We start from the raw sequence: 22,818 nt of genomic DNA, 5'->3' as shown, positions 1-22,818 counted from the left end.
CAGTGTGATTCCTTCGCTGCTCTTCCTTCTTACAGAACAGAGCTCGCCTGGATGAGATTCCAGTGGGATCTCTTTTTTCCTCTGTAACTTTTCCTGTTTCTGCTACGACATCTCCGCTCCCGTGGCTCGCAGCCCCCGTGAGGACGAAGCACGACGCCCAGGCACGTTCCCTGTGTGACTGGTGGGATTCTGGTAGTTACGGAGTGGATTCATCCACAGCAGTGAGGAGCTTCTTGAGCGTTTTGCTGTTATTTCAGAGCTCATTCTTGGGTCTTACCACCTGTTTCTTGTATAGAAAGTTTTTCTTGTTCCTTTTCAAAATATAGATGGAAGAGTGGGTTTGGATCCTGATTTAAGAAGGCACATCTTTTTCAAGGACGTTTTCCTTTGGACTTTGGTGTCTTGTAAGAGATTTCCATATTCTTCCCACCCCTGGTCTACTGGGTTTGGAAGTGGGCTTAGGCACGATTCGGTACAAAGCCCAGCTTGTCTGTTAAAGCCTGGTGTTGCGATGTTTTGAAAATGTGCCTGGCTGACTCTGACCTCTAAATATGTAAATTATCTTTGCAGCAATAAGAGGCCTTGAGGACCTTGAAGTTGCTTTGATAACTAATCATTATATGATCATTCACCCAGAAGAATCTGCTAAGAACAGCTCATGTGTCTTGCATCCCATTTAAAGGTTAGGAGTATGAGAGTGTAACCGTAGTGGTTTAGAGAGACATCACGTAACATTTGGTATTTCTTTACTATTAGTAGTTCCTGCATGAATCATCGTCTTTACCTTTCCCTCATTCTAGAACAGAGGAAAATTTTACTTACTCTATTAATAATTACTGTGTGTCCTATAATTCATTAAAAGAATAAATGGGCTTAACTTTTTCTCATTTAAAAATTCCACCTTAGCGGGGCACCTGGGTGGCTCAGTGGGTTAAAGCCTCTGCCTTCAGAGTCATGATCTCAGGGTCCTGGGATTGAGCCCCACATTAGGCTCTCTGCTCAACGGGGAGCCTGCTCCCCCCACCCCCTGCCTGCCTCTCTGCCTGCTTGTGATCTCTCTCTCTCTCTCTGTCAAATAAAATCTTTAAAAAAAAAAAATTCCACCATCATGATCTCAGGGTCTTGGGATGGAGCCCTGTGTCGGGCTGTGTGCTCAGCTGGGAGTCTGCTTCTCTCCCACTCTCTCTGCCCATCCCCCGCTCATGTGCACACACGCACATGCTCTCTCTTTCAAATAAATTAAATGAACCTTTAAAAAAAAAATTTCACCTTACCATGCCTGGTTTTTCTTTTTTTCCATTAAGTCATGGTTGAGGAGGTTGAGGAGGACATAGGTGGCATGTCTTTGGCCCTTGAGTTTAGCAAAAAGCTTTTTCATCCTACAGAATCTTGACTTTGGGATTTCAATTTGTGGATGCCTTAGTGTCTGAGGTAACAGAGCTCATATTCAAAGCACCAAACAAGTATTGTTCTAATTGCTCTGGTTATTTATTCCATCTCTTTCCCGGGAACTTGGGAAATATTAACCGTGACGCTAATGATAACCACTTACTGAATCAGCATTTTGTGCCAGGCAGTGTGTGGGACAGTTTGTAAATAGCATCTCATGCGATCTTCATAGAAACCTCCTAATATTTCAGAAACGGAACCTCCAGTGCCTAAAATGTTAAATGACTTAGGGCGCCTGGGTCGCTCAGTCGGTTAAGGGCCGTATTGGTAAGAAGCAGTCGGTCCAACTCTTGATCTCAGCTCAAGTCTTGATCTTAGGGTTGTGTGTTCAAGCCTCTTGTTGGGCTCCACTCTGGGCATAGAGTCTACTTTAAAAAAAAAAAAAAAAAGAATAAAAAATGTTAAAAGATTCCCCCGAGATCACACAGTGAGCCAGCCAGAGAACTGCTTGGATTTTGTCTAAGGCCCATGATCACCCCACATAGCCCGCTGTGGTTGTCCTCTTGTCACTAAAGAGGAGGAGGTCTTTAGGATTGCCTTTCCCTCAAAGTGTTTTTTAAATTTCTGAAATATTTCCAAGTATTCTTTAAAATTTCTGTTGTTGTTTTTTAATGAGGCTCCATGACCAGCGTGGAGCCCAACACAGGGCTTAACCCCTGACTAAGGTCAAGAGTCAGATGCTTGACCGACCAAGCCACCCAGGTGCCCCATTTTTAAAATGATTTTTAATGTTAGGTGTTTCAGGGTTCAGCTATTGTCACACCTTTGGTTTCGAGACAAAACATTTCTAGATTTGAGGAAAGGTAATTTGCTTCCAGATGATGCAAAGATCCTGCCTTTTCTTGAAGCTGAAGACGACTTCTCTCTTCCACTTTCTTGTTTTCCTGTGAGTGGAAGCTTCTGGCTTTGGGCTGGTGGAGTATTATATTTAATGGCAGAAAAGATAAAGCACTGAACATGACATTATGTAGCCTGTGAAGGTGATGAGTCGGTTGTAACTGCCTTGACCTTTAGTGTGAATGCCCCTGAGTCACCCTGCACCCTGCGTCCTGGACTCAGGAAGCCCGGCAAATGATGCAATTGGGAACTTATCTGGAATAATTAAAAAGCCCCAACTTCAACCTCCCTTGCATTTATCCTTCTTAAAGCTCTAAGATGTGAACTTCTGATTATACTGAGCTGGTGATGAGATCATCCATGGAAGAAGGAAGTCTTGAGAAAGGAGGAGGGTAGATTGGCCTCCAGCAGGGAGTTAAAAACCTGCTTTACAAGTTCTAGAAAAGGGGGTGCCTGGGTGGCTCAGTGGGTTAAAGCCTCTGCCTTCTGCTCAGGTCATGATCTCAGGGTCCTGGGATCGAGCCCCGCATGGGGCTCTCTGCTCAGCAGGGAGCCTGCTTCCCTTCCTTTCTCTCTGCCTGCCTCTCTGCCTACTTGTGATCTCTGTCTGTCATATAAATAAATAAAATCTTTAAAAAAAAAAAAACAAGTTCTAGAAAAGTGGGGTCAGAGGGGTTGGGCTTAAGATGTACAAGGGTTTTGCTGGGTGATGGATGATTTGGGACTTCAAGGAGCTATCCAGCTTCCATAGTCTGAAAGTTCCCTTCTTAGGCTGAGAAGAGGTGTGGTGAGCATTATAAACAGAGCGATCCCATGTAACTTGAACGCTGGAAGACACTATTTGGCTTTTGGTTTGAGTGTAAAGTAATCATGGGACGTTCATGTGAGGAACACTTAGGCAGTGAGACAGCAGATGAATTGTCAGAATGTTCTAGATTTACTGTGCCTGCCTCCGAGATGGGCAACAGGACCTCTTCCTTATGATCTTCCTCATCTTTCAAAGAATGCTCTTGGCATTGTGCTGCGTACAGAAGAAAGCCATATTGGGAAGAAGCGGTACGTTCTGGACCATTTTTTGTTGGAGATGGGAAATATCCTGTTATCAACTTGTCTCTTAAATCACACCTTAGGAAGTATCTAGAGAGTGACATCGCAGGAAAAATGTTGTTATAATTGAATATGTGTCATTTGCAGACTCTTAAAAATTTGGGGGGCACTGTCATAAGTAGATCACACCGGAGTCGGCTTCCGTGAAGTCAGATGGGTTCTGACATGGAAAACCTCTTGTCGCTGGAATTTTCTTGTTTAAAAATTTTTTTTGAAGTATGGAGCCTGTGACAGGGGTTGAACTCATGACCCTGAGATCAAGACCTGAGCCGAGATCAAGAGTCAGATGCTTAACTAACTGAGCCGCCCAGGCGCCACTGGAAATTCCTTGTTTTAGAACATTTGGATGCCCCGGCCCCTGTGCCGTGAGACATTCACCTGTTCTGGAAGGAGACTGCCACCCTCCGCTCCCCCCTCGCAGGGACTGTGTGAGGAGGCCCCAGATAATGGGTAATGGTGGAATGACAGAGATCACTTTCCCTCCGCTGCTCTTGGGTCTCGTCCTCTCCTCTGTGGTTTGTTTGCACTCCTTGACTTGATCGAACATTCCCGTTTACTGAATCCATTCCTCTCAACAAGCCAAGGGTTACAGAGGTCCGCTGTGAGGTTAAAGCTTTCTGGATGTTTTGTCCTGTTGGTTTCAGAGAGGGTGTGTTTCAGTAGCTAGTAAAGCTTCCCTAAGTCTGTTTTCCAGAATTTGGACTAAATCAACAACATTACATTAAAGTGATTAAGAAGATTCCCAGCCCTCGGTCACTGGACTTGCCATTTGATGATTTCTGAGATAGTAAAGGTCTTCTGGTTACATATTTAATGCTGGAGAATTTATACATGGATGTCCTGCGATACCATGAGCATAAGCTAAAGATGCTTATTAATGTCAAGTTTACTTAACTCCAAATCACCTTGTGAAGACGCATCCAGAAATTTTTTAAATTGGAGCCATGATTCATCTTCTGCTTGTGTATTTTTTTCCCTGTAATTATATGAACATTTCCACAGATGGGCAGAAGTCATTTATATAGAGTGGTCTTTTTATTAGGAACACAATATCCCCTTGTGCTGATGTACCACGGTTCTTGCTAAGTTGGTCGCTGATGTTGGGTATCTGGTCTGTCTCTCGTGTTCTCTATGACGGATATGAAGGGACACATAGAAGGGGCTGTTCTTGCTAGGATCGTTGCACATCTGTTGAATATATGCCAGGCACGACGTCAGATGCTGTGACACTTGAAACAAAGGCCGTTGAGACACAGAGCGCTGTAGGAGGTGAGAGGCGTGAGGGGTGCTTTCTGTCTACGGAGAACAAGGAAGGCTGCATGGAAAAGAGGCATTTGATTCTGGGTCTTAAGAATATTAAGAATGGGGCGCCTGGGTGGCTCAGTTGGTTAAGCGTCTGCCTTTGGCTCAGGTCATGATCTCAAGGTCCTGGGATGGAGCCCTGCATCAGGCTCCCTGCTCAGCGGGGAGCCTGCTTCTCCCTCTCCCTCTGCCTGCTGCTCCCCCTGCTTTACTCTCTCTCTCTGTCAAATAAATAAATAAAATATTTTTAAAGAAAAGAGTAGTTAAGAATGGCAAATATGGGAAAATTGAACCCCCAAGGAGCGGGGTGAGCAATTTCAGAGTATTGTGACTGGAGTGTGTTGGATCCATCTGCTAACAAGCCCGAAATGCACCTTGCTAGAAAATATCCCACTACAAGCACGTGTCCTAATAGGTTTCGGAAAGAGTATGTACAAGAAGTGTATGATTAAAACGTTGCTGAAGAGATGCTTTATAGGAGAGTACGTTACTAGAGGCTCACCTCCTATTTGCCAGTCACGTTTTGATCTTCCTTAAGGGTGATTCTGCAGACCAGCCCTATGAGGGAGTCTTAATCTCGGATTTCCAGGCGATGGAGAGAGGCACTGGGAGGTGTGCCACTTTCCGTAAAATACAGGGAGCCATGCCCGTATGTACAAGCACCTACAGCTCCTTTGGTTATGCTTGCGTAGACCAAGCATTTTGGGGGTAGATATGCCAGATGGGCCCGTGCTGAGACAAAAGAAAGAAGACTCCATCCCCCTGAGGAAAGTAACAGATTAATTGGAGAAAGAATCCCAATAAATAATCACAGTAGTGAAAACGAAGTCTCAGCAGTATGTTAAGCTCCTTGAAGTTGCACACAGAGGGGGCCCAGGGAGGAGGCATCTCACACTGGTCGGGGATACCCGGGAAGACTTCTGGAAGAGGAAGTGTCTACACCGGGTCTTAAAGACTGGGGCAGGAAGCCAGTGGCGCCCTCGTGTGGCAGGCAGCAGGGTCAGCCTGGGCCGAGGCATGAAACTCAGAGAACGTAAACACGAGGGGAAGGAGATTGTGTCTGTGTGTATGTATCTACTGTCCTCCGTAGCTGGGGAGGTGGGGAGAGACCAGGTGTTACAGGACTGTGAATGCCACGCCTTAGGGAAACTCCCCGTGGGGGGAAAAAGAAGGCTGGATCGCATTTACCCAGGAAGCGAGTGGGACGGTACAGTCCAGGGACGGTGAGCCTGGTGGCAGGGGAAAGGAAGGAGCGGAGAAGGGGACTCCCAAGTGGCCAACTCTCCCTCAGTGCTTTGCAGTATGAGGAAATGATCAGCTTACTCAGGAGGGCCGCTGTGCCCAGGACGGTTTTGTGGGCGGATGCCTACCTGGGGAGAAGGATTATATTATGGGTTAGGCCGTGGCTAGCGTAGGGGAGAGAAGTGTTAACGAGATTAGCTTGTCTCCGTAGCCCCGACGGCATCTGGGGGAGCCCCAGGTCTGTCTGTGTGACATGGCCCTGTGTCCTGACTCCCTCCCCACGAGCGGGGCTGGGGTTCAACAGGCTCCACCACACACTGGCTTCCCGTTCCGGCTTTTACCATTCAGCCAGTTTGATCCATTTAGTATGAGTATGTTTTCCCCTTTAAAAGACCAGAAGGTGGCTGGGTGGTTCGGTCGGTTGGGCTGCCGACTTTTGATTTTGGCTCAGTTCATGATTGCGGGGTGCTGGGATCCCCCTGAGTTGGGCTCCACACTCGGGGGTACGGGGGGAGGTTCTAGAAGCTTCTGGATTCTCTCTCTCTGCCCTTCCCCATGCGCTCTCTCGCTCTCTCTCTCAAATAAATACATAAATCTTAAAATGAAAAAAAAAAATAAGAAAAGACCAGAAGGGAAGAAAAGCCATGGAGCTTTCCCCGGATACAGATTGAATTTTATATGTAGAATATTTACTTTAAATATATATATGTTGTATAAACATTTTAAAAATTAAAAGTACAAGAGGCAAAAATACGCTAGAGCTTTCATATGACCACTGAAGCAGAAAAGGAGAACCAGTATTAGTGGGGTCGTAGAATGTGTTCGTCCACTCAGCGGGCACGTGCACGTGTGTCACGCACTGTTCCTACAGTTGTGGAAACATAGGAGAAGAGAAACCGAGTCTTGCTCTCCTGGTGTTTACATTCTAGTGGATTTGGACAAGATGTGACTGGCTCCTGAGTGGTTTTTAAAACCTAAGAAGAAACTGGTGAAATGTGGCAGTTCACCCAGATTTTTATTTTTGAGTGTTTTATAAAGCCCAAGGAACCCTTGGGGGCTACAACCTAAACTCCAATTATATGAGTTTTCCTGGGTCACTCTTTAAAGCTGGCTCTTCGAGGGGTGCTTAGTAAATGACACCCTCTTTCGCCTCCCAGAGTCCCTCTGCATGCTGTGGGTCATTCAGGATGGCCCCAAGGTGGAATCTGGCATTTCGTAATCCGCTGGAAGACAGGTGGGGACAGGTGGGGACGTCTGCTCACACAGGTTCACTTGGGCACCTCTTGAGTGGGCCTGTTAGTTCTTGCGCAGATGCCTGTTTCCACCCTGCTCGTGGACCAGCTGCACATACCTGCCCTACCCCAGTCGCGGAGGCCAGCCTCGTTGTCTTCACGCAGCCCAGAAGCAGAGTTCCGGAACAGTCTGCTCCCCACCCGTGCTGTGAGATCCTCTGTGAGGTCTTGCTGTCCTCGTTCTCCTAACGTACTGTGCTGGGATTGAAAGTCCCTATAGGGGTAGCAGGGATTTTTAAGCAAAGAGAAAGCACTGAAATGGGCAATAATGTTGAGATGAGATGTATCAGAGGAACCTTCTTTCATGTTCCTGCTACCCTTATCAGCTGGGTATATTTAACCTTTGTTTTTCCTTGTAGAAAGCTGCGTGTGAGTGTGAATGTGTGTGTGTGTGTGTGTGTGTGTGTGTGTGTGTGTAGGGTGATGAGTGCTTGTGACTTACCCACTACCATGGAAGCTTTGCAGGAAAGAGTGTAAACTTTGAGAATTATAACAGGGATGACTTCCTTTGATGGTTAGCATGTCACTACAGAACAATTTTCCTTTATTTGTATTTGTGTATTCTCTTAAAGACCTAAAGGAACTCTGTTGGCCTAAAAAAAAAAAAACTCTATTGACCAACGTTATGTATAGAAAAATGTCATAGTTTTTGAGCATAGGAGATGACGATGGCCAATGTCAAGGCGTGTGCGTGGGACCAGTGTCCAGACAGTTGGAGACAAAAGAGGGCTCTGTCTACAGTCTCTACTTCAGGACCAGCACAGTCATCCTGCAGGCTGATTGGGTCTTTCTTCCAGCCGAGGGGATAAACAGACAGGACAGAGTTTTAGGGTTATCAGTCTTTAGGGTGGGGCAGTTGAACCGCACCTGAGAAGCTACCTAGAGGAGGCCAACTCATAAAGTTGCCTAAGAGCCTCCACCCCGGTCGATGGCCTAGATAGTCTCCAAGGGAGTGAACTGCGCCCGTGTCAAGCCTTTAGTGGGATAATGGATGCATTCATACACGTCGCTTCAGTACGGCATTTTCTTGGATGGAACCATGGGAAATAACACATGAGCACCTACTCACGCCTCTCGTTAGCTTTCTGGGTCACCGCTGGCCTCCTTCCTAGCCCAGCTGCCTTTTGGGACCTGAGCCTTTGTGAGATCATGGAAAATGTTTATGTTCTTAAAAGCCCAACCGGAAGAAAAAATGACCACTACCCTTTCAGAAAGTTGGCTGAAGGACTCTCTACTCATGTAGCATTTGGCTTTGACCAGAAGAAATTTACCATGTGATTAAGCTGATAATTGCGGTGATATTGCCATAATACCACTGTACTGTTTTAATTTGGAAAGTACTTCGATACGATTATGGTTTATACATTATATGGATTTGTTTATAAATCCTTGAGGGAGTTCTGTTAACTTTAGATTGGGGTCTCAAGTCTATTTTAAATAGATTCGTAAACATTGATTGTGCTACCATATTTTGCCTTTTAACCCACTGGTGGTACTTGCGTTTCCTCTAATGGACTCCACTAAAATTTAGGAAAGCTTATAAATGCCAGGTGAGTTAACTCTAAATAAAGAAGAAGGTTAGTATCTTCTTTTGGAACCAGAGCCAAAGTGATTTTCCTCCTACCCCTGGTCAGCAGGTAGGTTGTATTTCTTTGTTAAAGAAAATCAACAAAATATTTTCAGATTGCTTATAAATTTTGTCACTCTACTATAAGCATGTTTTTCTCTTTCTTATTGTATTTTGGTTTTCATTTCATTTTAATTTTTGAAGTTTTATTTATTTAAGCAATCTCTGTACCCCACATGGGGCTTGAACTCATGACCTTGAGATCAGGAGTCACATGCTTTTCTGACTGAGCCAGCCAGGCGCCCCCAGTTTTCATTTTATTTACATGGTATATTTGGAATACAGTTTTTACTTCAGGTGCATCAGTTTTCCAGGGTTTGACAAAGCCTCTACGATGATGATGATAAGTAATGTTGAATCATGGTAATGTGCTATAATCTCTAAACCATCTTTCTAATGTTAAACATGTAGATCATGTCTAACTTTCTGATACTTTAGACCCCATGGCGGTAAAATCTTAGTTACTCTGGGATAATCACAGAAATCACTAGGTCAAAAGTAGGAGCATGGTTTGATTTGGTGAAGGAGTTTATAATTACCAAAGACTCTTTCTAGATTATAAAAGTACTACACGATCATCCTCACAAATTAGAATGATGTAGAAGTATATAAAATTAAGATTCTTCCCCGGACTTCGATCCCACTTTGCAAAAGCAAGCGGTGGTGAGCCCTTAGGCCAAGGTTGTGTGGGATGAGAAAAGGTGGTTCTATAAAGTACTGGTTTATTTGTCTGGCTGAAGAAATGGAATCCGCGCAGCTCTCTCTTTGGACAAGGTGAAGAGGTACGCTTTGTTGGTTTTCCGTAGCAGCTGGTTTGACACAGTGCAGTTTCCTGTGGTCATGATGTTCCTGCCCCCTTGACTGTGGTCAAGAGATAGGTGAAAGTGGCAGGCCCCACCGTTTCGGGACCTAAGGGTCATTGAAGAATCCTTGCAGATAAGAGAGGAATTGTAGATCCCAGGCCAGGTGTGATGCCGGGGGAGTGGGGCGGGTGGAGTTCAAGGGTGCGTAGCAAAGAACACGCTCCTGGCTGCACACTGTCCATGACGTGAGCGTCTTTGACATTTGACTTCATCTTCTGGACCCCTTGGTAGAAACCACGTTTGAAGTCTTCCACTTTTTTAGGAAATGTGATTGAACAAAGGGAAAGAAGCCAATTTATAAGACCCCTTTTTGGAAAGGAAGTCATTTCCTCCGTGAGCTTATGGAAGAAAAATACAGTGGTGTTCTCCCATGTGGTTGTTTAACTGAATTGTTTTGAATGATTCACCTTTGGAAGGAGGTGTCTTCTGTGTCCTGTATGTGCTCACTTACTCTGCTGTCATTTGGTTGCATTGTCCCCTGCCCACCAGGCCTGTCTTCAGCCCCACGTCTGAAGGGAGGGTTGGCCTGACATGCCTGGTGGTCTTTGGCCTTCGGAGATGTTAGCCGTCCGTCCCCAGAGTTCAGTTTGCTAGTCTCGGGCCCAGTCCACAGCTTTGGGCCCGTAAAAGCAGTAGGCAAACTAGAGGCTTGTTTAGTGAGTCAGAAAGCTGTCATCGACCTGAGACCTGCTCCCTGGGCCGGCTTCCTTGCGGACTCTCTGCCTTAGTTTCCAACTTGTAAAATTGGGTGTCTGAGCCTATCTCCCAGATTCTGTCTAGGACATGGGGAGGACGAGGTGGGGGCCTCCGGTGATGCCTGAAACCGGAATAAGAACCATGAGACCCGTGTCCTCTGCCCTCAGCCCACACAGCGCATGAATTCCAGAGAAACCACCAAAAACCTTAGGCTTCCCTTTACCTTTTAATGAAGGAGAGCATCCCTTATCACATAGACGATAAGGCTCGAATTCAGAACCTCAGATGCTGATTCTCTGACCTTCGGATTCCATTTCTGAGGGTTTTTTTTTTTTTTAATTTTTTCACAGTTTATCTTCTCAGTAAATTTTCCAGATCTTTATCGTCTTTACCCTCTAACCTCGTGTGCCCCTGTGCATTGCAGACTAGGATGCTGGGAGAGAAGACCTGCTTTTATTTGCATAATGAGCCTGTGCATTGCTTCTGTGCCTCCCACAGCCGCCCACCACACCCCTACACTGTGCTCTGCCCGCAGGGGCGATGGGCTGTTTTGCGCTTTAGGCCGATCTGGAGAAAATACAGAGCCAAGTGTGGTGACTCTTGGGTGGAGGATGGGGATTGTAATTTTTACAATCTGTATTTTTTTTAACAGCCAGTTATTAGAAATAAGAAAGGGAATCTCGACACCAAGTCAGAGATGTCCCAGTGGCGGATTCTCATGGGGTCTCGTTCTCGAAGCAGCACTAGCGGAAGGCAGTTCAGCGGCCGGAAGCAGGACTCCAGATCAGCCTGATGTAGGAGGCGATAAGGTAGCCAGTCGTCCTAGGTGTTTCTTGCAAGAGAAGGGAATGCCTTCGGGATTTTGGTGTTATCTCCATGCTGGTTGCTGTAACAGTTTCTATTCAGCCCTTGAACAAGCCGTTGTATTTTAAAAAAATAAATAAATAAAAACCTTTCATATAAAAAACATCGTAATTTGGAATACACGGACCGCTTAGTTAGGAAGGGGGCAAAATACAAACGCAGTGCAACAGTGCATTTGTGGAATGGGAATTCTAGAAGCTGCAGGAATTTAACCAGAAATCCCAAGGCAAAGAAACCTTCCAAGGCCATCCTGGAACGTGATGAACGCGCAGTTCTAAGTGAGTCATAGCTCCGATGACGGTGCTCGTCTGAACCTCGGTTCAGCCCGTCAGCCGTCCTGGTAATGAGGTAACGGGAGGTACGTGAGCCCCAGGAGTCACCATGCCCTGTGACACCTGCCTTCCCTGGGCTTGGAAGCTGCCCGGGGTCCCAGCGGCAGCGTCGTACACAGACCGGGGACGGTACTGACTTCTGTGCGGGCACCCAGTCCCGTCTCAGAGCACGGTGTATGATGGCTTAGAGAGGCGTGCAGAGTAAAGTTAGACATCAGTGGGTGAGGACGTTGGGACAACAGGAAAGAGCAAGAAGAGGAAATCAGGAAGGAAGAGAGGGACAGCGTGTATAGTGTCCTGTAAACTCGCGGGGGACGGGCCCCCAGTTTGCCCCCGCGCTCCCCGCCAGCCACGGCAAAGGGGGAAGCACCACCCGCCGCGCAAGCACAGCCGCTGTAAGATTCAGTAAGTGACTTAGGATGAGCACGCGTGCTCCCCACGCAGCGGACAGTGGCCGAGCTGTCGACGATGTGCTGACCTCAGGTAGGGCTTCATTGCCCCTGCCCTGGGCGGAGCACCATTGGCGGACTTCATGGGAAATAGAACCTGCCTGTTTGCCTCTGTTCACGCTCCTTTGTGAAGTGTGACTAATTGTGAAGGCAGGTAACACAGCCTGCAGGCTCTGGGACTCCCACGTCCCCCCTGCTCAGTACCGTGAGGGTCACTCTAAGTGGCGTCAAAAGCAGGGTACTTAACACCTCCTGATTAGAAAGACTGGATCCCGAGCTCCGACATGTTTGGCACTTTGTGGTGGCAGAAGGACGGGATTCACTAGGTGGCAGCATCAACAGCCTTTTGGGATGTTACAGAGGGTCATGCATCTCTGAAGTCCTGAAAATGCTGAAAAGTAGGCAAACCGTTTTCACTGAACATCCGGGATGGCATTTGTGCCTCCCCCCCACCATCACCCCCCGCTTTTCTTCGTGGCCGGGAGCAGCTGCTGTCTGTAGTAGCTGCTGGCATGTTGGGGAGGCTCCCCCCCAACCCAGGAGCGCTTTTTGCAAGAAGTGGATCGCCCACCGTGCACGCTCGCCATCGTCCTGGCTTGAACCCCCTCCCATCACAGGGCCCTTGTCACTTCACGGTTGCTCCAGACCAGCCGTGGGATAATGGCACGGGTGCCAGTGCGTGTGTAGCTTGTGGGAATAATTTGTGGACCCCCCGTGTTTGCACATTCATCGGCTCTGGCACCAAAGCAACATCATCTCTCTTAGGAAGTGTGATTTTTGTTTCCAATTAGGTAAAAATCTTTTGCCCATTTCCTTTTTTGAGGAGAGATGACATTCTCAGCCTGGGTTTTTTTTTTTGTTTGTTTGTTCTGTTCTGTTCTGTTTTTTTTTTTTTTTTTAATCATAATGGTATAAAATTAACAACATTTGGTTGAAGTTTAGGATCTCTATGGTCTGCCTCGGGCAGCCTGTGAGAAGGTTAGGAGGACTGGTCTTCGTCCTGTTCGCTGGGGCATTTTATTGACAGCAGCTCTGCCGGTGTTCAGAGTGAGAGAGTCCTTCACTGTGTGGGACTGACTGTCCCCTGCGTTGCAGGTTTTGTTCCGCATCCCTGGGCTCTGTCCATGACATGCCAGGAGTGCCCCTCGGGCTCTGGGACCACCCAGTAACGCACGGTTCCCTGCGCTTCCTTAAGGCCCTGAAGCAGGGGAGGTGGGTCTGCCCGGGGTTGAGAGTGGCTGGAGGTTTTACTGTATGTCGTGGGGCTTGTGGAATTTACTGGGCAGAATCTTGTAAAGAAATGTGTGTTGGTAACCTTATATTTATTTACTTAAAGATTTTATTTATTTATTTGACAGACAGAGATCACAAGTAGGCAGAGCAGCAGGCAGAGGAGGAAGGAGGCTCCCCGCGGAGCAGAGAGCCCGATGGCGGGGCTCGATCCCAGGACCCTGAGATCATGACCTGAGCCAGAGGCAGAGGCTTAACCCACTGAGCCACCCAGGCGCCCCGTAACTTTATATTTAAAAAAAAAAAAAAAATCACAACCATAACCTCGTCACCTTAAATTTCTCATTTTTATTTATTTATGGGTTGTCATGTCAATTGTACAAAAACACAATTTTTTTTAAAGATTGTATTTATTTTAGAGAGAGAGAGAGGCAGCACTAGCCGGAGGCGCAGAGGGAGAGGGAGAATCCTAAGCAGGCTCCATGCTGAGCGCAGAGCCTGACATGGGTCTCGATCCCAGGACGCCGAGACCATGACCTGAGCCCAGATCAGGAGTCGGGTGCTTCACCGACTGTGCCACCTAGGCACCCCCACACAATTTTTATATAGCATAAAACTGTACATGTGAAACTTTCTGGTGTGCTTTCCATATAACCCCTGGATGCGCTTTTCTTGCATTCCTTGCCTCGCTTCCTCACCTACAGTCCTGTCCAGGTAGTTCCTTTTCTTCCACCCTGCCTCCCCCTCCCCTTCTTGAAAGTTACAACCATTTATTTTTCTCTCCGATGAATTTGAGTATCGTTTTCTTGAGAACAATGAGGTGTCCCTTTTTGCATCTTCAACTGAAACAGTTAACATACAGATAACTCAGAGGTGAGTCGGATTCTGAGTCGTGTCATTTCCTTCTGACATCATAGGTTCTCACTTTTTTGCTTGACTTTTTCCCGCCCTTGAAACTTTAATTGGGTGAGAGGAATCCTTGCCTGTGTTCACTCACTGTCTTCTGCCCTGGAGTGATGGCTTGCTATCCACATGGTACTCGTTTATAAATTGGGCTAGTTGAAAAGAGTGTCTTGTCTTGTCTTGTCCTTTCTTGTTCCTTTCTCATCAACTAGACTAAAAACCCCCTTGAGCTTAAGACCCGGACCTTAGGATTCCCAGATGCCCTCGTCGTACCTAGCCCAAGGACCAGTCCTTGGTAAAGGCCTGATGAGTGGATGTGTTTCCTCTTATTTCCCTGGTGGGCCTTTGTACCGGTGCAGTCAGTACCAGCTTCTGGATGTAGATTAGGTCACCATAAGTTATGGCCAAGACATCAGAAGCAAATTTTATATCTTTGATGTCTAAAGGCAGAAGACAGGGTAGAGGGGATCCCAGGTGGCCCCTGACCTAACAACAGTCCGTGAGTAAGGAAGACGATAAACCTGTTTCTGGTCCATGGGATGTCACGTTGCCAAAGCTATGCCCGCTGGTAATGTGAGTTCTGCACCTGAGTGGATCCCCTGCACCTCATGGACAGACCTCTCCCGGCACCAAGGGTGACATGTTACGGAGCAGCAGGGACTTTGGCAACCATCCCATCAGTGTTACTCGTCCCTACCCTCCCACCCCCGGCATCAGCCTGGCACCACACCCCTGACTGAAGCTCCGTGTGGAAACACTGCTTGATGCCAAAGCGTTCGCTCATCCAGATGGAATTTTAAAGTTGAGGTCATCTTGGGGACTTGTTTGGTTTACTAGGCTTGTCACTTTGATCCAGGCCTAGAACTACCGTGTCACGCGCTGTGTCCATGGGGAGCTAAAGTGAAGCCACTGTGACAGTCAGTCCCGTGACTGCTCAGGAGCTGGTTGTTGGTCTGTCTACTCACGTCTGGAGCCACTGGACTAAAGATGGCGGATCTCGTGCCGATTGTTAGACTAGACGCTTGGAATGCTGTCAGATTGCTATCAAAGTGCGTAACCTGGGTTTGCAGTTCAATTTACAAAAACCTTTATTTTGCTTGTCCAAGCGGTCATTTAACCAAACAGCTTCTTGTCTCCACACGCTGTAAAGACTTACATTCATCTAGTACCTACCGTATTTCGCCACTGATTCTCTGAATACTTCCTGTCATCCAGACATCCAGCCAAGCCCTGAGTGAGTCCGCTCAAAATCCGCCAAGGCGGTAATTATTCTACATGACCCCAAAGCTCACTGGCTTTCAGAACCACAGCTGATTTCTCACTCACGCTCCGTGTTCACTGTGGGTCCGCTGCAGCTCTGCTCAGTGCTGACCTCAGTCCTTTGCTGGAACAGCCTCTATCGACATCATTGTTCCTCTTCAGAGCAGGAGAAAAAGAGAACAAGGTGACGGTTCCTGCTGGCGCTTCATGTGTTCTCCTGGAAGTAATACATGGTCATTGGTCATCACCCGGAGCTAGTCACGTGGCCGTACTTGAATTCAGCTGGGTGGCGGTGTGTAATTCCTGCTTAGGAAGGGGCAGGACATTTTGGTGAAGGGTAATGTAGCCACCACTTTTCTAAGAATGCAAGATCTTCATATTCTGAGAGTTTTTGTTTCCTTTTTCAAAATATAGTTCCAAGAGTGAATGGTGGGCCAGTTAGGTTGATTTTTTTCGTTCCTATAAAGAACCTACTATTATATCTAATAGAGTTTATGATCTATTTATTTGAGCTATCTTTAAAATTGAAGTTATTTTACTGTGTCCAGTTCTTTGATCGGTGGCTTCACAGTCTGTATCCTACAACTGTCCCTTGTTGGCTGTGCTGTTCAACACTTATTTTTCAAAACCAGACATGTCTATCATCTTCACGAGGTAAATGGAGTCAGTGGAGGGGACGTATCAGGAAGAGGAAATGAGGGCATGACAGATGTCTAAGGTCCTGGCTTCTATTTCCATATTATTTGTCTCCAGAATGTCAGTCCTGGCTTCTGTGGGTGCCTCTGTGTAGTCTGAAAAGTTGCTTCTGCTCTTGGCCACAGGAAGAGCCCAGTGTCACCTTTACACCTAGTCAGTAGTGAGAGGGAGCCAGCCACCTCTTCTTTCATCTGGCTCTTGTGGGGGGAGGTAAAAGCAAAATGGGCTGGTAGAAAAAAATTGCTTCCTTGGCTGAATTCTCCCCACCGTCAACTTAGGGCGGTAGGCTGATGCCGTGTACCTATCATCTTTGGCACAAACTCAGCTCAACGGGCCAGTTCCTGACACGTGCCTGTACACACTTTGAATCGCTTCTTCTGTTTTCCACTTTTCCTGCTCAGGTTTCTCTTGGGAGCAGGTCCCACTTAGGACTTATCACTTCCGTCAAAATGACAACACATATTTATAGAGTGGAATATGTGACGGGAAGAGGGTGTGGGCAGAGTTGGGGGAGGAGTGAATCCTGGCTGCTGTCAGTCAACAGTATTTACGGAACCACCCGCCGGATGCCAAGCTGATTGTGGGCAGTTATCAAAGAAATGTGTCGGGCCCACCTGCCTCCTGCTTTTCTCCACCCTGCGCGTCTGACCTCATCCTCAAGCTTCTTTCTGCTGATACTCCCCGTGGAATTCAGCTTCCTTTGGGTACAGATCAATACTCCCACGAATAAGGTAGACAGCTCCAGACCCCCTGTGTTATAAAAGTGTGCCATTCCTTGAGAAAGGCAGAGTGTTCTCTGTTCCAGGACATAATTTTTTTAAGCAAAGACTGCCGTCTTTTTATATATATGTATACATACACACACACACACACATATATATACATATATATATATTCACTCCTAAGCACCTGATTCACTGCCACACACACACACAGTAGGGATCCACGAAATGATTTTTAAATGATGATGAGTGATAGAGCTTGCTCAGTTTAAAAAAAAAAAAAAAAAGTCTTCACCCACAATCCCCCAATTTGTCCTCCGGGAAGGGCTGCTTCGATTCAGTGGGAAGGCTTGTGCGCTCTGGGTGGGGAGGTGGCTTTTCTCTCCCGGCTTCCTAACTAAGCGCCTGTCTCTCCTGAAGCAAAATTGGCTTCACCCCATTCTCCCAAGTACAATCTGCTGCTTCTCGTAGCTTGAACAGACTTCATGGGCCACCTTAAAACAGAGAGTGAGTTTGTGGAAAGGGAGAAGTACGGAATTAACGACCAACCTTCACTTACTGTGGCTTAGAGCATTTTAAACCACGGACTTCACATTTCCTGAACTTATGTACACTGTCTGTAAAAATCCACAGCACCCTTGGGAGAAAAAAATGGTCATATGAAGTGCAAGCCTCTGTTCATAAAGAAACATTGACCCAGGTCACTTCAAAGTCCTCTTGTAGAGCTGACTCGGGTTGGTTCTGTAGAGTCAATACTTACCTCAAAGGAGTAGGAGACATTTCTGGTACTTCTGAATTGGGGGGCTTGGTGGATGCGGGGGGGTGTCTTATCTATGCCTTGAGAATGGTTTTTTAAAATGTTTAAAATCTTTAAAATGTTATTTTTTAAAGATTTTATTTATTAGAGAATGAGCAATGGGCGGGGCAGAGGGAGAGGGAGAAGCAGGCTCCCCGCTGAGCAGGTATCGGGCGATACCTACACTGGCAGATCCCAGGACCCTGGGATCAAGACCCGAGCTGAAGGCAGACGCTTAACCACCACCACCACGCAGGCGCCCCTAAAATGTTCTTTTTCAAACCATACAGTCTGTAGAGGCACAATCCTTAATCTAACCTGTCGGGTGGAAGGCGAGCGGGGACAATGAGGTAGGCTGAAATCCCAACTGTGACATTGTAACATCTTCCTTGTGACAGCTGTTCTGTGTAATTGACTCTTTGTATATCCTCAAATTTGGGTCAGCCCAGTTGCTTTATGCTTTGAAAATGGGTAAGTATTTTCAACAGAAGAGCTGATGTTCCTTCAGAATAGCTAAATGTGCCCTTCTCTTAGAATCAGACGAGCCACTGTATACAACTGTAGTAGCTTTCCAGCATTCAACTAGGGACAGAGTGGATAAAGATATTTCCTGACCCACAAGTAGTTCTGCCTTTGACTTACGGGGTGCATACAGAGTGCAGATCACAGACGGCCTCAAGTCAGCCTTACTGAACAGTTCAAGGGTTTTATAATACAATAAATTCCCGTGTTAAATGCTAATATTTATTGAAATATTAGCAATTTGCTATAATCTTAAAATACCAAAAGAGACTCTCCTCTGTGGGATTGTTTTGCTGTGTGTATCCAGCTGGTTTAGCGTCTTCTGCTGTGTGCTTTTTTGTCTGGTTCAGGTCTGGGCAGGCCAAAGGACTTTGTGCAGGCCCTAGTGTCTTCTGAAATGCTCTCACTCTGTATTACTCAGGGTCATTAAGCACATGCCAGTCCTGTCTTGGAATAGGGCATTAACTCTTTAACCACCCAGCACCTGAAACCTGATTTCAGAGGCCCAGGAGAGCAACAAGTAATCCTTTGCAAGGAAAGCAAAAAAAAAAAAAAAAGAAAGAAAGAAAGAAAGAAAAAACGAAATTAAAAAAAAAATAAATATTGCGGTCACATCAAATAGCAGTGTAAGGTTTGAAAGAATAAAAAATGCTGTGTCTTTTCTCAGCAACTGCAGCCCTATGAATAGTTTTGCTGTTGACCTAAATACAGGGCACACGCTGGCTCACTGAACTGACTTAATTCTGTATTGGAAACGAGTCGTCACTTGATTTACCAGAGGGAAGCCTCTTGGGCCAAATTCCCTAATCTGTTGTCTCACCTCTGGTCTGTGTAGATCCTTGCTTAAGGGCTAACTTGCACACATCCTTCCAGAATGCCCAATACCAGAAATCTAAGGTCTTTAATTCAGTCTTTCTCCTTACCTGGAAGCCACCTAGTGGCTGGGTAAGAATTTTACTTAGGGCCTTGTCTGATAAGAGTCGCCGAACGGCGGACAGCTGTCAGATCCCGTGTTAGGCCGAACGGTTATACTTGCAATCAAAGATGAATTAATCCTCTTGAGGTATTTATATCTGCTGTGCCCAAATCATATCATTAAACTTGAGCTTTATGAATCATTACTGACTATCTAGTAAAACGAGTGTCAGCAAAGCCCCGAGGTGCTCTGAGTCCGGCGTGAGTTCTCGGTGATACTGACTTAGCAAGTGTGGAAGCTCTTACGTCATCACGACAGGGAAGAATCCGAGTCCGCCCAGGGATTTCAGACCCTGCGAACCGTCGAAAAGAACAAAAGACCCAAAGGCCTCAAGCCTCTGTCATTTTGTTCTGGGAAATCTCTGTCGTCAAATGTTGCAAGAGAAGCCGTGCCAGGCAGCTAGAGAGGAGAAGTCAAAGCCCCACGATAACTCATGCCTTCCCTTCCCATGACTGACAGGTCTTCCTGCAGCCAGAGGACAGCCAGATTTCTTCTCTTTTTCTCTCAGGGAGAACATGGGTTGCCCTCTTCTTTCTGAAGGAGACCCTGCCCTGCGCCCCCCCCCCCCCCCACTTTCCAGCCCCGCCTGCCCGCTGGCTCGCTCCTGCGGTGCCTTCACCTTCACGGTGGAGGGAGACAGTCCGGACACGGGTGATGAGGACGCCCACGTGCTGGCTTTCTGCTGGTTGGCTTTGGTTTGCCCTGGGGACCTCTGCTATTGCTTACGCTTCTTGGGAAGAGAGCGAGACGAGAGAACAAACCCAGAGCACTGCCTTCGGAAACCTGGGACAGAGGACGGGACAGGCTATCCCTGACAGGACAGGCAGCTTATGGCTGAAAACTCATTTACTGGATTCTTCTGCTTTGTAACCACTTTTGAAGGTCCTTAAGCTCCTCCTGGAGCTCCTCTCCTGTTTGGAGGGAGAGCCTGCAAGAGAGGATGAGAAGGATTTTTGGAAGAGCTTTTCTAGGTGTGTTTGTCTTTCCCAGTCATGGGTAAGCTTCTTTGGCTCCCACTCAGCGTGTAACAGGGCTTTGCACGATTCCGTGGCTGTTAAAATTAAGCCTAATTATTGATTGTTCCCTCTCCCTAGAGTGGAACCGGAACCCCACTGCTTGGGCGCCATCTTGCCTCTTCAGTTCTGAGCAGAGATTACCATAGTGGGTTAGGTTACTGTGGCTAAACCTTGGCTGTACATCTTCAGAATCCCTGAGTAGTTGGGTTTTTTGTTTGTTTGTTTTAAATAGACTTGCCCAGGCTTCACCCCAAACCTAGGGGATCAGCATCTCCTGAGTTGGCAGGTGGGCTTAGGTATCTGTGTGCTTGCCTCCAGGAGCTTACACACAGCCGGGTGGAGGAGGCAGAAGGGTAGACATCCAGTTACGTGGCATTGATCATGCTCTAGGGGATCTGGGCTTCCGGTTATGTGCAAGCCACTGCTGTTCATAGAACATTCCCCTCGTACTTGGTGCTGTGTATACGATTCCATGTTTTGTTGTCACCTTGCAGAGTATGCTTTTGGTGGCTGCTGTGCAGTTAAGTATTCGTACACATGCATGGTCCCAAGCCAGCTGGGGACAGCACCGAGAAGCAGACACTGGGCTGCCCCACCTCAGAGCATGTGCGTGTCTCGGAGCTCCCTTCTGCCCCGGGACCACACATAGTGCTAAGGCTCTGTCCCTCCCGCAGTTTAGCACGCCTGCTTTGACTCCTTGTACCCCCGGATCCTGTCAGCACCCTTTTCAGGATCCTGAGAGTCTTTGTTTGTCTAAAACCCATTTTCTCCATTTTTTCTTTTCCTGCGAATCTGCATTTGAAAACTAGAACTCTTGGTTTGGTAAGAATACTATGTGTACATTTAAATGGGATTTCACAGATACAGAATAACAGGGGAACATAAAAATAATTCTGGAGTTCGACTGGCTTTCTGAACGGTTACTTCTGGGTAGTAACATCTTGGCTGTAAAAGCCTGTTTGACCACCCACACATGCTATACCAGTGTACGAATCTGTGTAAAGTTTCATGTTTAGAAGCCTCACGTGGGTTCAAGTGTTAGTTTTTTCAGTAGTCCTCTGAAGTTAAAGACAAAAGGAGTGTATCTTTGTAAATAGAAGAGAGATACAAGAGGTTAAGTGGTTTCTGTAAGCTCGGAGGCTGATACCTCGTAGATCGTTACTGGCAGAGCTCAGAACACGTAAGTGGGGTCTTGGGGTTCGTGGCCCCCTGCCCTCCATGAGTGGGGGCTGTGCAGAAGCTACAGATTATGACAGAATGCACATCTCACATGGTGCTCAGGGACATGCAGAATCATGAGTTTTAAGGTGGGCATGTACTCATTTTCCTTTTTTTAAAAAATAGGAACTTTGTTTTTCATTAAAATGTTTTCAGCCTTTGTGCTTCTAGATACAGGGACAGGGTGCTGCTCTTAGAGCTTTTGTTGCCCAGCTAGGTCATGGAACTTTACAAGGGATGAAAATAAAAAAGGGAGAGGTGCCTGGGCTCAGCCAGTTAAGCATCTGCCTTCAGCACAGGTCATGATCCCAGGGATCAAGTCCCGCATCGGGCTCCTCCTTGCCCAGTGAGGAGCCTGCTTCTCTGCCTGCAGCTCCCCCTGCTTGTGCTCACTCACTTGCTCTCTCTGACAAATAAATAAAATCTTTAAAAAAAGAGAGAGAGAAGAAGGGAATAAGGGAGCAGTAGTCTCATTTGGGCCAACCAAGAAATACCTGAAGCCTAGTGAAATGTAATTGAAATGAATGACTTGAGTTTTCAGGCTCTGCGTAGACTTCCCTTGGAGCAGAAAGAAGCTAGTCACCTTTGCATCTCATTGTTCTGTGCCCTTCTTGGGCTCTCTGTGATGGGACCCTGTGCGCGGTGCAGTGAACGATGGCCATGATGTCCGTGTGCAGAAATAAGGCATGGGTCCTGCTCTGGAAGAAGCTTAAAAATCCAGTGGGAGCAAACAGTAAATGCAGAAATAATTACTTAATTTCAAATGGATCTAGCATGCATCTAGAGAGCTGAGTAGAAGCACCTGAAAAAGTTGCATTAAAAAATAACAAACCAGGAACTCCTTTAAAAATATCTTAGCAACAACCACAGAAATCTTTCTTTCTTTTTTTTTTAAAGATTTTATTTATTTATTTGACAGAGAGACAGAGATTACAAATAGGCAGAGAGGTAGGCAGCGGGAGGGTGGGGCGCAGGGGGGGTGGGGAGCAGGCTCCCTGCTGAGCAGAGAGCCCAATGCGGGGCTCTATCCCAGGACCCTGAGACTGTGACCTGAGCCTAAGGCAGAGGTTTAACCCACTGAGCCACCCAGGCGCCCCCACAGAAATCTTTCTTACCAAACCACCAGTGAGCGCCCCGTCTCTAAGTACCCGTGTCCACCCAGACAGTCTTTAGTTTGAAGCTTAAATCTTGACGCAGACTAACGTTAAGCCCTTGAGCAAACTAAACTTTTTTTTCCTTAACTTCTAACTTCTAAATTATAAAATGACAATGGAGCCTAAGATGAATGTCTACAAAGCTGGAATCCCTAAGATGCTGGGGAATCCGAAAGGTCCCACTGAGGGTCTACAGCACCTAAGGACTGTTTATTTCCCGGGCAGACCCTCCGAGCCCACAGAGGTGTCTCGTCTTTGGCAACAA

This window comes from Martes martes (genome assembly GCF_963455335.1).
Source record: "Martes martes genome assembly, chromosome: 12".
Lineage (NCBI taxonomy): Eukaryota > Metazoa > Chordata > Mammalia > Carnivora > Mustelidae > Martes > Martes martes.
This window is presented reverse-complemented; position numbering follows the sequence as displayed.